At 47.5% G+C, this 10,921-nt stretch overlaps 1 long non-coding RNA gene across 1 annotated transcript; it reads right to left on the bottom strand.

Annotated features, from left to right (window-relative positions):
* Positions 1-8,327: 8,327 nt before the first annotated feature.
* LOC128406058 (uncharacterized) lies at positions 8,328-10,335 on the bottom strand. The gene is made up of 3 exons (XR_008328394.1): positions 10,234-10,335; positions 8,640-8,742; positions 8,328-8,479 (listed from the first exon to the last, which is right to left on the bottom strand). It is a non-coding gene; the product is annotated as an uncharacterized LOC128406058 (long non-coding RNA).
* Positions 10,336-10,921: the final 586 nt, after the last annotated feature.

Here is a 10,921-nt window from a genome sequence, read left to right as displayed (position 1 = left end):
TTCCGATTTCTGCTGGAGCATAAACACATGAATGTACCTGGAAAAAGAATCAATTAGAACCATGAAGTACCTTGCTCCACCCAAAGAGGGCGCAAGTGGACCAACCAGGTCTGCGTGGACTAGCTGGTAGGGTTTGGAAGCCTGCCTGCTAGACTCCTCGCCTTTTGGAGCAACCTTCACCTTGTTCTATGCACAAGATACACATTTCATGTGAAACTTACAGGGCTTGATGTTCAAACCCTGAACCAACTCAGGCATCTTGGCCAGTGCCTGCCAAGACATGTGAGCAAACCTTCTGTGTGCCTTGTGAATGCATCCTGCATGAAGAACTTTGTTAGTTTGTGCAACACAACAAGAATCAACATTAGACACAGCAGCACCATTGTCATCATAAGTTATACAGAACAAACCATCTATAAACTTTGCATGCAAAATGTCCTCTTTGCCTTTCCTGATGACACAGACGCTCCTCTTGAAGGAAATCTCAAAGCCACGCCCAGTCAGCTGTGGGACACTGAGCAAATTTTCTGCAGAATCTGGAACATAAAGTACATCTTTGATGGTTGTGTGCAGACTTGCCAGTCTCACATTCCCAACTCCTGCAATTCGCAACGTCTTTCCATCAGCCTGGTGGATCTCACCATCTTGAGGCGTGAAGGAGATAAAAAGATGTTTATCTTTGGCGAAATGCTGCGTGGCTCCTGAATCTACAACAAACCTGGCCTTGGCCTTTGGAGCAGCTTTTCCAGCAAGCAAAACCTTGTTTTCCACCGGCGTGGGCTTTTGCTGCATGCCCCCCTGCTCCTGGCCATCAGACCTGCCTTTAGCCTTTGGTGAAGCTGTGCCAGCAAACAAAGCCTTGTTTTCCACTGGCGTGGGCTTTCCACCCCCCTTCTGCTTCAGGCCATCTGCAGGGTTCTGTCTCTGTTTACTTCTGGCCTTCCGGCCTCTGCAGAGACGATGACCTTGGTTCTCATGAGAAACAGAGCTCTCAGCTGCTGACTCCTTGGCTCCCCCTGGAGGCAGAAATGCTGCCTGGCATGACATCACAGTCAGCTCCCCCTGCAGCTTGCAACCGGTGCCCTCGGCATCCCTGCATTCACTCGCATTCTGGGAAACAGCCAGGACCTCCGACGCAGTCAAACTCTGGGCTGGGATGACCGGCAGATGGGCTACTTTCAAAGCATTCCCATCTGACGTGCTGTGGTATTGCCAGCATTCCAAGGCTGGTGCACGCTCTTTCAGCAGAGTTCGCACAGCGAAAGATGCACTCAGGAGAGCATTATTTACAACTTTATTCAGCGTTGGTCAGAACAAAGAAAAAAACATGACTGCCTGTTTCGATGTCTCAGGCACAGAGAGAGAAACAACAGTAGAAACATCCTGTGAGCAGGAAATACGTAGGCTGTGACTCACAACAGCCTGTCCCCTTTTAAGGTGAAACGGAAATATCCTAACAATGTGGAGTCATAGTATGTCACATGTCTGTTTACTTCCAGCACAGTCTGCTGGGAACTTCCGTTGTATATTGCTTTTGCTGTACTGCTGTGTATTTTTTTGTCCCCCCCCACCAATTTTTTATTCATTTTATAACACAAATAAACAACACAAACAGAAAAACAAACAATACAAACAGATTCTTGTCTTATCCTTATTCTTTCTAAACATTGTTAGGTGGGCTTCCCCAAGTCCCCACTATCTGATTTTCATTTTGCTTCATCTTTAGCAGTTTACATATATCATAATTTCTAACCATATTTTTTATCACACTTACTGTAGCCATAAAAATCTTCACATTTTATCACTTACAAATAATACTATTTTAAAATACACTATCTTCTACTTCTAACCCTACAGCCTATATCCACTTCCAAAGCTATTCTAAGATTTAAATATTAACATATTTTTTCATATATTCCTTAAACTTCTTCCTATCTTCTTCCACCGTCTCTCCTCTATGGTCTTGGAGTCTCCCGGTCAGTTCGGCAAGTTCCATTAGTCCATCATCTTCATCTGCTGTTCTTCGATAGTTGGTAAATCTTGTTTCTTCCAATTCTTCGCTAGCAATATTCTCGCAGCTGTTGTGGCATACAAAAAAAAGGTAACATCCTTTCTGGGGATTTCACTCCCCACTATACCAAGTAAAAAAGGCTTCTGGTTTCTTAATAAATGTGTTTTTCAACACTTTTTTCAGTTCATTATAAATCCTTTCCCAGAAGTCTTTTACCTTGGGGCACTTAGTAGGTTCTTTTTGTCCGCTGGAATTTTCTGCAATCCATTTTTCTCCAAAAACTGTTCCATTTTTTCCTTTTCTTCTTTTTCTTTTTTGTAAAGCCACTTGTAGTACTTTTGAAAACATTTTCTAATCTCTGCTGGGTTCTCAATATTCTTACCATCCTCCATAATATTAATTATTGTACTCTCCTTCTGTCTCTTTTTCAACTGCCAAGCCAGTAATTTTCCGCATTTATTTGCCGATTCAAAAGTCTTTTGTTTCATCAATTTAATTTTCCATTCAGTTTCTCAGTTTACTATTTGTGAATACTGAGATTGTAACGCTTTAATTTCCTTTTGAATCTGTTGATTTTTTTGGTTACATCTCAGTTTTTTCTCTTTCTCCTTTAATTGAGACAGAATTTTTTCCCCTTTTGCTCATTCTGTGCTTTCTTCCTGATAGAATTCTGTTGAATCAGAAAACCTCGCATTACCGCTTTACTTGCATCCCATACAACCCTTGCTTCAATTCCAGGATTCAGGTTCAACTCAAAATAGTCCTTTAGGGTCTTCTGAGCTTTATTTACAATCAAATCATTTCTCAGTAAAGCATCATTCATCCACCATCTAAAAGAACCCTGTAGAGACAATTTTAACTCTGTCACCAGCATTATGATCGGAACAAGTCCTTGGGCAAATATCAGATTTAGTCACTCTTGGGGTTAAGTCTTTAGTTAGTCGTATATAATCCAGACGACTGCACGATAGATTTGCAACTGAAAAAAAATGTAAAATCTTTCTCCATTGGATTCCTCAATCTCCAAATGTCCACCAGGTCAAACTGGTCCACCATCTCAAAAACGTCTTTGGTAGCCTCCCATCATTAGTAAGTTTTTGCCTTTGGGTTCTATCCATCATTGTTGAGACTACACCTTTCAAATCCCCCATCAAGACAATTTTGTAATCCATAAGAGTGGCCTGTAAATTTTTAAAGAATTCCAACTTGCCCTCATTTGGTGCATAGATTCCAAGCATCAAGAGTTTTTTGCCTTGTACTGTCAATTCCACTGCAACATATCTTCCAACATCATCCTTGAAGATCATTTTGGGACTGAATTTCTCTTTAACATAAATCACAACACCTCTTTTTTTAACCTTATCTGAAGAGATAAATTCCTGGCCTAATTTTTTATTTTGCAGAATTTTCCTGTGGGTTCTTATTACATGAGTTTCTTGTAAACATATCACATCTAAATTCTGTTTTATCAGCACATGATGCACTTTTTGTCTTTTAGACTGTGAATTAAGCCTGTTAACATTTCAAGATAAAATTCTTAATGCCATATTGTCTCAGTCTGAATCTGAAGGTCTGATTCCTGCCCCAAGTTCTGATCCTGATCCCGAAGCTGCACCTGTGCCTGAACCAACTCCTGCTCCTGTGTCAAATCCAAAATCGCTAGCGTTCTTTTCCAGGAATCTTCTCTTTTCTTCAATTGATCTGATTCAATATTTCCTTTGCTGGTATTTAAATGAAAGGCCTTGTGGAAATTTCCATCGAAAGAAGATGTTTTTTCTTCTCAAAGCACTTGTAAGATCCAAATAGTTATTCTTTTTTGCCAAGAAAAGTTTTGGGATTTCTTTAAACAAAACAATTGAATGCTGTTGTACTTCAAAATTCTTCTTGTAATGCAATCCCCAAATTTTATCTCTTTGATCCTTTTTTTGGAAGACTACCATGCAATCATTTAAAATTTTTGAGTCCTTTTTATCTCTAGGTCCAAATCTGTAGGCCTTTACAATTGTAGATTCCACCTCTCCCTTTGTTAGGTCCCAAAAGGACACAAATTCCTGGACGCTTTCAAATTTCCTTGTTCAATTTCTGGTAGACCTCTCAGATGAAGATATGTCTCTCTTTCCTTAAGTTGTATAAAAGCTATTGCTGTTTGTGATTCTTCCTGTAATCTTTCTAAGTCTGAAAGTTTAACAGTTTCAATCTCTGATACTCTTTTCTGCAAACCTGCAACTTCTGTTTTGACCTCTTGGAGATCTTTGTGCAGAATTCCAAAGTCTTTTTTAAATTCCTGGAGACAGAGCGTATTAGCTCTGACCTCTGTTGCAAGACTCTGCAAACCCTGCTTATTGTCTTTCATAAACTCCAATATTTGCTCTTGGAAAGCCTGGTCTTTAGATTCTCTTCTAGTGTGTGGTTTCCCCCCCTGCTCTCTCACCATAACACCGTTGGTGACTCAGATTTCCAAGGTCAAAGATGCTTTTATTTCCACAGAGTCAGGAGTAATGAGCTAGTAGTCATGCAACAGCTCCAGTTTGCAGAACAAGACAGTTAAAATACAGTCCCAATTTTTTTTCCAACCTGCCTTTCTTATTTATTTTCCTTTTTCACTCCTCAAGCAATTCAAATATGTTGCCAGTTTTCAATTTAAGGGCTAAAATTCAGTTCAGCCTGCTGCAGCACTTCAAAGTATCCCAGTAGGAAACGAAAGTACCGCATTTTTCGCACCATAGGACGCACCGGACAATAGGACGCACCTTGTTTTAGAGGGGGGAGAACAAGGGGGAAAAATTCTTCCGCTCTCTGCCCAGCGCCCCTTCAGTGAAGCGGCAGGAGGCGCTGCACAGAGAGTGGGAGAATTTCCCCCCTCTTGTTTTCCCTCTCTAAAACAAGGTGCGTTTAAGGTGCGTTCAGGCGGCTACCTTGGAAGCCTGGAGAGCGAGAGGGGTCGGTGCGCACCGACCCCTCTCGCTCTCCAGGCTTCAGGTTCCTTTCGACCTGCTCTTTGGGGCTGGCGGGGGGAAGCCCACCACCAGCCCCAAAGAGCAGGTCAGGGAGCAGCGGAAAGGCGCAGCAGAGAGGCTGCTGCCATAGTCACGCGTCACTTCTCCAGCTGGGAGAGGGTCCCGGGGCTATGGCTTCTTTAGCCCCGCGCACGCTCTCCCGGCTGGAGAGGTGACGCGCGCCTATGGAGGCTCCTGCCATAGGCGCGCGTCACCTGGGAGAGGGTCGCGGGGGGCTTCTTTAGCCCCGCGCACGCTCTCCCGGCTGGAGAGGTGATGCGCGCCTATGGAGGCTCCTGCCATAGGCGCGCGTCACCTGGGAGAGGGTCGCGGGGGGCTTCTTTAGCCCCGCACGCGCTCTCCCGGCTGGAGAGGTGACGCGCGCCTATGGCAGGAGCCTCCATAGGCGCGCGTTACCTCTTCACCTGGGAGAGGGTCGCGGGGGGCTGCTTTAGCCCTGCCGCGCTCTCCCGGTTGGAGAGGTAACGCGCGCCTATGGAGGCTCCTGCCATAGCCCCGCGTTACCTCTCCAGCCGGGAGAGCGCGGCGGGGCTATGGCGTCTTCGCTCCATAGGACGCACACACATTTCCCCTTCATTTTTGAAGGGGAAAAAGTGCGTCCTATAGAGCGAAAAATACGGTAATTGACATTCCTTCATTGTTGCATCACAATGGCTGCTCTCTGCTCTGACCCAGTCACCCTTCCAGAAAGTCAAGTGGCTTTTAAAAGTCCTTTTTGAAAGCTTTTGCAGGTATTTCAGTATCAGCTTTTGCAGGTATCTCCCCCCCTTCACCTGCTTTTGGGGGGATAATAGATTCAGTCTTTGGAAGTTTACAAATCTCTAAATCTTTTCTCTTGCATCGGAAAACGTCTCTGTTTTCCTATTCTATCAGCAGGTAGGGATTGGCTTCCGTTTTTTAAATTCCCTTTCCCTTATCCAGATTGTTTCAAATTTTTAATCCAAATGTAAAATGTTGTACTGCTGTTTTGCTTGGACACGAAGGGAAGCAGACATGTTTTTTCCTTTGTTCCTGAACTATGCTGAATAAACGCCTGTAAATATGCTTACATATGTCTCTGTCCTCCACTTCCGTTGTGAGAAGTTATTCATTCTGTTGATTAAAGAGTGCCAAGTCTCTAAAGGTCTCTGAGGCTTGTGTCACTGATTGATGCTGTTCCGAGGGCTGGTGGCTGGAGCCAGCTGGGGGCCTGCCAATTGCCCCCGTCTCTCCAGACGCATCCCAACACATTATCCCCCTGCTGAAATCCTGCAAATTTTCATACTATGATTAGAGTTGGAGGGCAACTGGTTGAGCCCACTTTTGCAATGCGATAGGGCAAGAATGCCCCTAAGGATGGCCATACAGTGGTACCTCGGTTTACGAACTTAATCCTTTCTGGAAGTCCGTTCTTAAACCGAGGTGTGCTTTCCAGGGCTGTCTTAAGCATATGCGGCACCGGGGTGCAAAGATCTGCCCGGTGCCCTGAGAAGATTTATTGCTCAGATAAGCCTGGTGTCCGGCCCGCTCTCGCTGCCAGGCCTCTGCATTCCAAAGTCCGCATTCCGATGCTCTGAGCAAAATAGCAGAGTTCGCAGCGGTCAGAGAAAGCTGCTGTCTTCCGTGCTTCTGTGTTCACAAAACAGAGTCTCACACAGGGTTCTAATAACTAAAAGCAGTTTTATTTACAGCAGATTCTATCCATTGTCTAACACAGCACGCAGCATTGTGAAACACATCTGCTCTTCTCAAAAGCGAAAGCAGAGAGGACAAAGAGCTGAGACTCTCGGAAGTGACGCAGAGTCTCTCCCCACCCCACAGTAGGCAGGACGTACACTCTGAGCTGTTTAACCCTGTAAGCTCAGGTTCTCCTCACATGCCCCCCCCCCGGTTACCCAGTCCCAGGTAGCCAGGAGGGCGGAGCCGGCTGGCTGCCTCAGTGTCTCGCTGGCTTGGTTGCCCCCAAACTCGCAGCTCAGAGCCGCCCACAGCAGAAGAGCCCACCGCAGCACTCTGACCGACGGGCAGGCTCTTCCCCGGACTCAACTCTTGGGCCCTGGACTCTTGGCCTGGTGCCCCTGAGAGCCAGGTGCCCCGCACCCCTATTGCCTATGGGTAAGACGGCCCTGGTGCTTTCCCTAATGAGCCCTCCCGCTGCCGGTGCCCTTCCACCATTCTGATTCCGTTCTTAGACTGAGGAAAAGTTCTCAAACCGGGACACTATTTTCGGTTTTGCGGAGTTTGTAAACCGAATCATTCTTAAGCCGGACTATTCTTAAACCAAGGTACCACTGTAATGTGGTCACACTGGGAAGCATTGCAAAACTACTAATAAAGTGGGGCAATGTGTGTCAAACAATTGCTAATGCACTGTTATGGCATCAACAGCATGTTTCAGAATATCCCCACAAAACCCCCAAAGTCTGGAGGGCCTTCTCTACTGCTTTTGGTTCAAATAAAACTTCTTTCAGGTCAACCTGAGCACCCAATGGAAAGCCACAGCTTAAAGGCCTTTTGTGTTCCACCTTTGTCCTTTCCTCTTTGAGCTATGAACAGTCACCTAGGGCTGGCCCAAAACACATAGTTGCCTGGGGCAAAAAAGGACAAGTTGCCCCCCCCCATCACCCCATCACCTGATCCAAATAAAGAAGCAGTTGAATCTTATTTCACCTATGGAAATTATGTGAAAGCCATCTTCAAATATATGAAGGGCTGTCACAAGGAAGATGCAGGGAACTTGCTTTTCTCTGCTTTGGAGGATTAGACCTGAAACAATAGATTCAAACGGCAGGAAAGAAGATTCCTTATGTTCAAAGGAAGAGCCTTCTGGCAGTAAGAGCTGTTAGGCAGTGGAATGGACTCCCTTGGAAAATGGTGGACTCTCCCTCCTTGGGGGTTTTTAAGCAGAGGTTGGGTGGCCACCTGTCAGGGATGCTTGAGCTAAGATTCCTGCATTGCAGGGGTCCCTTCCAACTAAGATTCTATGAGAAAAGAGAAGCAGACTGGCTTAGGCGGAGCAGGAGAGGCAGAGGGGACACCTGAGGAGCTCCAGGCGAATGCCTGAGGAATTGCCCCTGCTGCCTGAGGCATTCACCTGAGCCATTTGGGTAGCCCCTGGCAACTAATAACCCAGTGGCCACGGTCACAGATCCACTTCACCATACAGTGGTTAAGATGGGAACAGGGTTTGTCTAAACTGGATCGAGCCATCTGTATGAGTACGGACTTTAAAAAGACGGAGGAGAAGGAGAATCAGAAGTCAGCTTGGCTGCCTACCCTATCTTTCCCTCCCTGCTTCATCACCACTGGGACACAGACCCCATCCACTCACATAGTAAAACCGCATCCGCTGGTCATTGCTCATGTTCACAGCCACCACTTTGCTCCACAGGAGAAGACCTTCCACCAGCATCCAGGCAAAGGCAGCCTTGAAGAAGAGGTGCAGGAAGGCCGTGATGGCAAAGCACACTCCCTGGGGAGAGAAATGGAAGGAAGGGCAGGAAGCTGTGGGAGGTGAGGGCGAGGGGCTAGGGATCCATTGGCAGGAAGCAGGACCAGAACAAGTCTCTGTCCAGCTGGCAAAGGTGGGTAGGTCCCCCATGAGGTCTCTCCCAGCTGCCTGCCCTTCCTACCTGGTTGGTTTTGGCCAATTCACTGAACATGAGCAAGGCCTCCGCAGCTACCAGTGCAAATATCAGGTTCTTGTGCACTGTGGTCCTCTCGCTCTTGGGGACACTGCAGGGAGGAATGGGGGATGGGGTGATGGGAGTCAAGAAACAAAGCTGGGAGTGCACCCCCTTTTTTACTGTACAATTTTTTTAAAAAAAATTCTCACTACAAGAACAGCTACGAAAGCTACAAACAGAATACGTATAATATGGAGACTTCTCCTAGAGGCAGTTCTCAACCCCCACCACCTACAGAGGGTAGCAGCCCCCTCCCAGCTCCCACCTGGGATCTCTCCTTTTTCCTCCCTGCCTCTCACCCTGGAGAACCAACACTTCTGGGAGTGCCATTCCTGATACCCAGCCCCCGTGCTGGTCAAGTCCCATCACATGCTTAGGAGATGGGATGCAGAACCTGCAGCCGCCCCCCCCCCCCCAATGACCATGCACTCTGCTGGCTGGGGCTGATGAGAGTTGGAGTCCCTGCAATGCCTGATCCCTACGGTGGAGCCACAGTCAGGAACGACTCATACAAAGTACTCAAGCAAGAACAGGGAGCGCTTTGCACCCCTTCATAAGGAACATAGCATGCCTGCAGGATCAGGTCCATGATGGTCCACCTAGCCCTGATTCCTGTTCTCACAGTGGCCAAACAGTCCTCTCCCCTCCTGGTGTTTCCAGCAACTGGCATTCAGAAGCATCGTTGTCTCCAACTGTGGAGCCGCAGCAGAGCCGTCCTGGCTAGGAGCCATCAATAGCCCTCCTCCTCCTCCCCCTCCCCCTCCTCCATCTCCATGAATTTGTCCAGTCCTTTGGAACTCACTTCCACAGGAGGCAGGGGTGGCCTCCAACTGGGATGGCTTTGAAAGAGGATGAGACAAATCCACGGAGGAGGAGGGGGCAGACTAGGGATGGCTCCTAGCCAGGATGGCTCTGCTCTGTCTCCACAGTTGGAGGCAGGAATCTGGCAGGGACTGGTAGGGCACTGACGAGTGTGCACTGGGGGAAGGAGGCATGGAGTCGGACTCAGGAGTGGGGGGCAGTGAGTTGTGGAGGCCTGTGGCAGCCAGGAATCAGAGGCAGAGGCAGCTTCCAAGCTGGAGGAAGAGGCAGGCTGGGCAAGTGAACCGCCAGGCGCCTCCCCTGCACTATGTCTTCCAAACCAGGAAGGGACTGAAGAGGGAAGAGCAGAGGCATCTTCCATGCAGGTGTAGCCTCTGGCTACATGCACACAGCCCACTGGGGAAAGGTGCATATGGGGGAGGGGAAGTGGTTCCTGGTTGCTGCAAGTGCTTCCTAGAGCACAGACCTGGGGCAGCTGCCTAGTTCTTAGATTGGTGTGTGTGGCTATCCAAGATAGCACAAGAGGGTTCTTGTGCTCGGATTTTGCTTGTGGGGTCTCCCTCTAGCATCTAGGGGGGCACTGTGAGAACAGGATACTGGACTAGATGGGCCCCCATTGGCCTGATCCAACAGAGTGTCATGATGTTCTTCTGTAAGGAAATCATCCCCATCCTACACCTGTGTTGCTTCTGGAGACGTGGCCCCGCTCAAGCCTTACCCAACTGCCAGGAAGAGGACGAAGGTGACAATCAGGGCACAGAACGAGACACCACAGCCAACAAAGGTCAAGGTCTTCAGGGTTGACTTCTCCTCTGCACTCCTCTGCTCAAACACACAGGAACAACTTGCTAAGCAGAGTCAGCTTACTGTTAGGCAAAGTGAGGCAACTGCCTCAGTTGGCGGGTGTTGGGGTAGGGGCAACCCCTGGCTATTCCACCCAAGCCCCTCCCCAGCCATTCCCTTTTATTGGTGGATAGAGCTGGGTAGGCCACACAGGATGCCCTGCAAACCACCGCCACCCATCCTCAAAAAGCCCACTTGACTGAGGTGTGGTCGACTGTCCCATTACTACTACTACTACTACTACAACTACTACCACCACCATTTATTACCCATTCATCACCCCAAAGTCCCAGGGCAGGTTACAACAACTAAAGCACAACATTAAAATCAATTTAAAACAACTTAAAATTGTTGGGAAAAAGCAAATACATTTCCTTCTCTTGAGCTTCTATTTCATGCATGTGTTGCTTCAAACCACATGAGGACGCTGTTTGCCTAGCAATCTATCCAACACTTGCTTGTGGCCTCTATAAGTTAACTGCACCACTAAAAGCTGAACCATTTTGTGCTCTCTCTTCCAACATGTTGAGACAAGATGTCTGGTACTTCTCTCTTTTATCCCT

The sequence above is a fragment of the Podarcis raffonei genome, chromosome W (genome assembly GCF_027172205.1).
Source record: "Podarcis raffonei isolate rPodRaf1 chromosome W, rPodRaf1.pri, whole genome shotgun sequence".
Taxonomy (NCBI): domain Eukaryota; kingdom Metazoa; phylum Chordata; class Lepidosauria; order Squamata; family Lacertidae; genus Podarcis; species Podarcis raffonei.
This window is presented reverse-complemented; position numbering and strand designations above follow the sequence as displayed.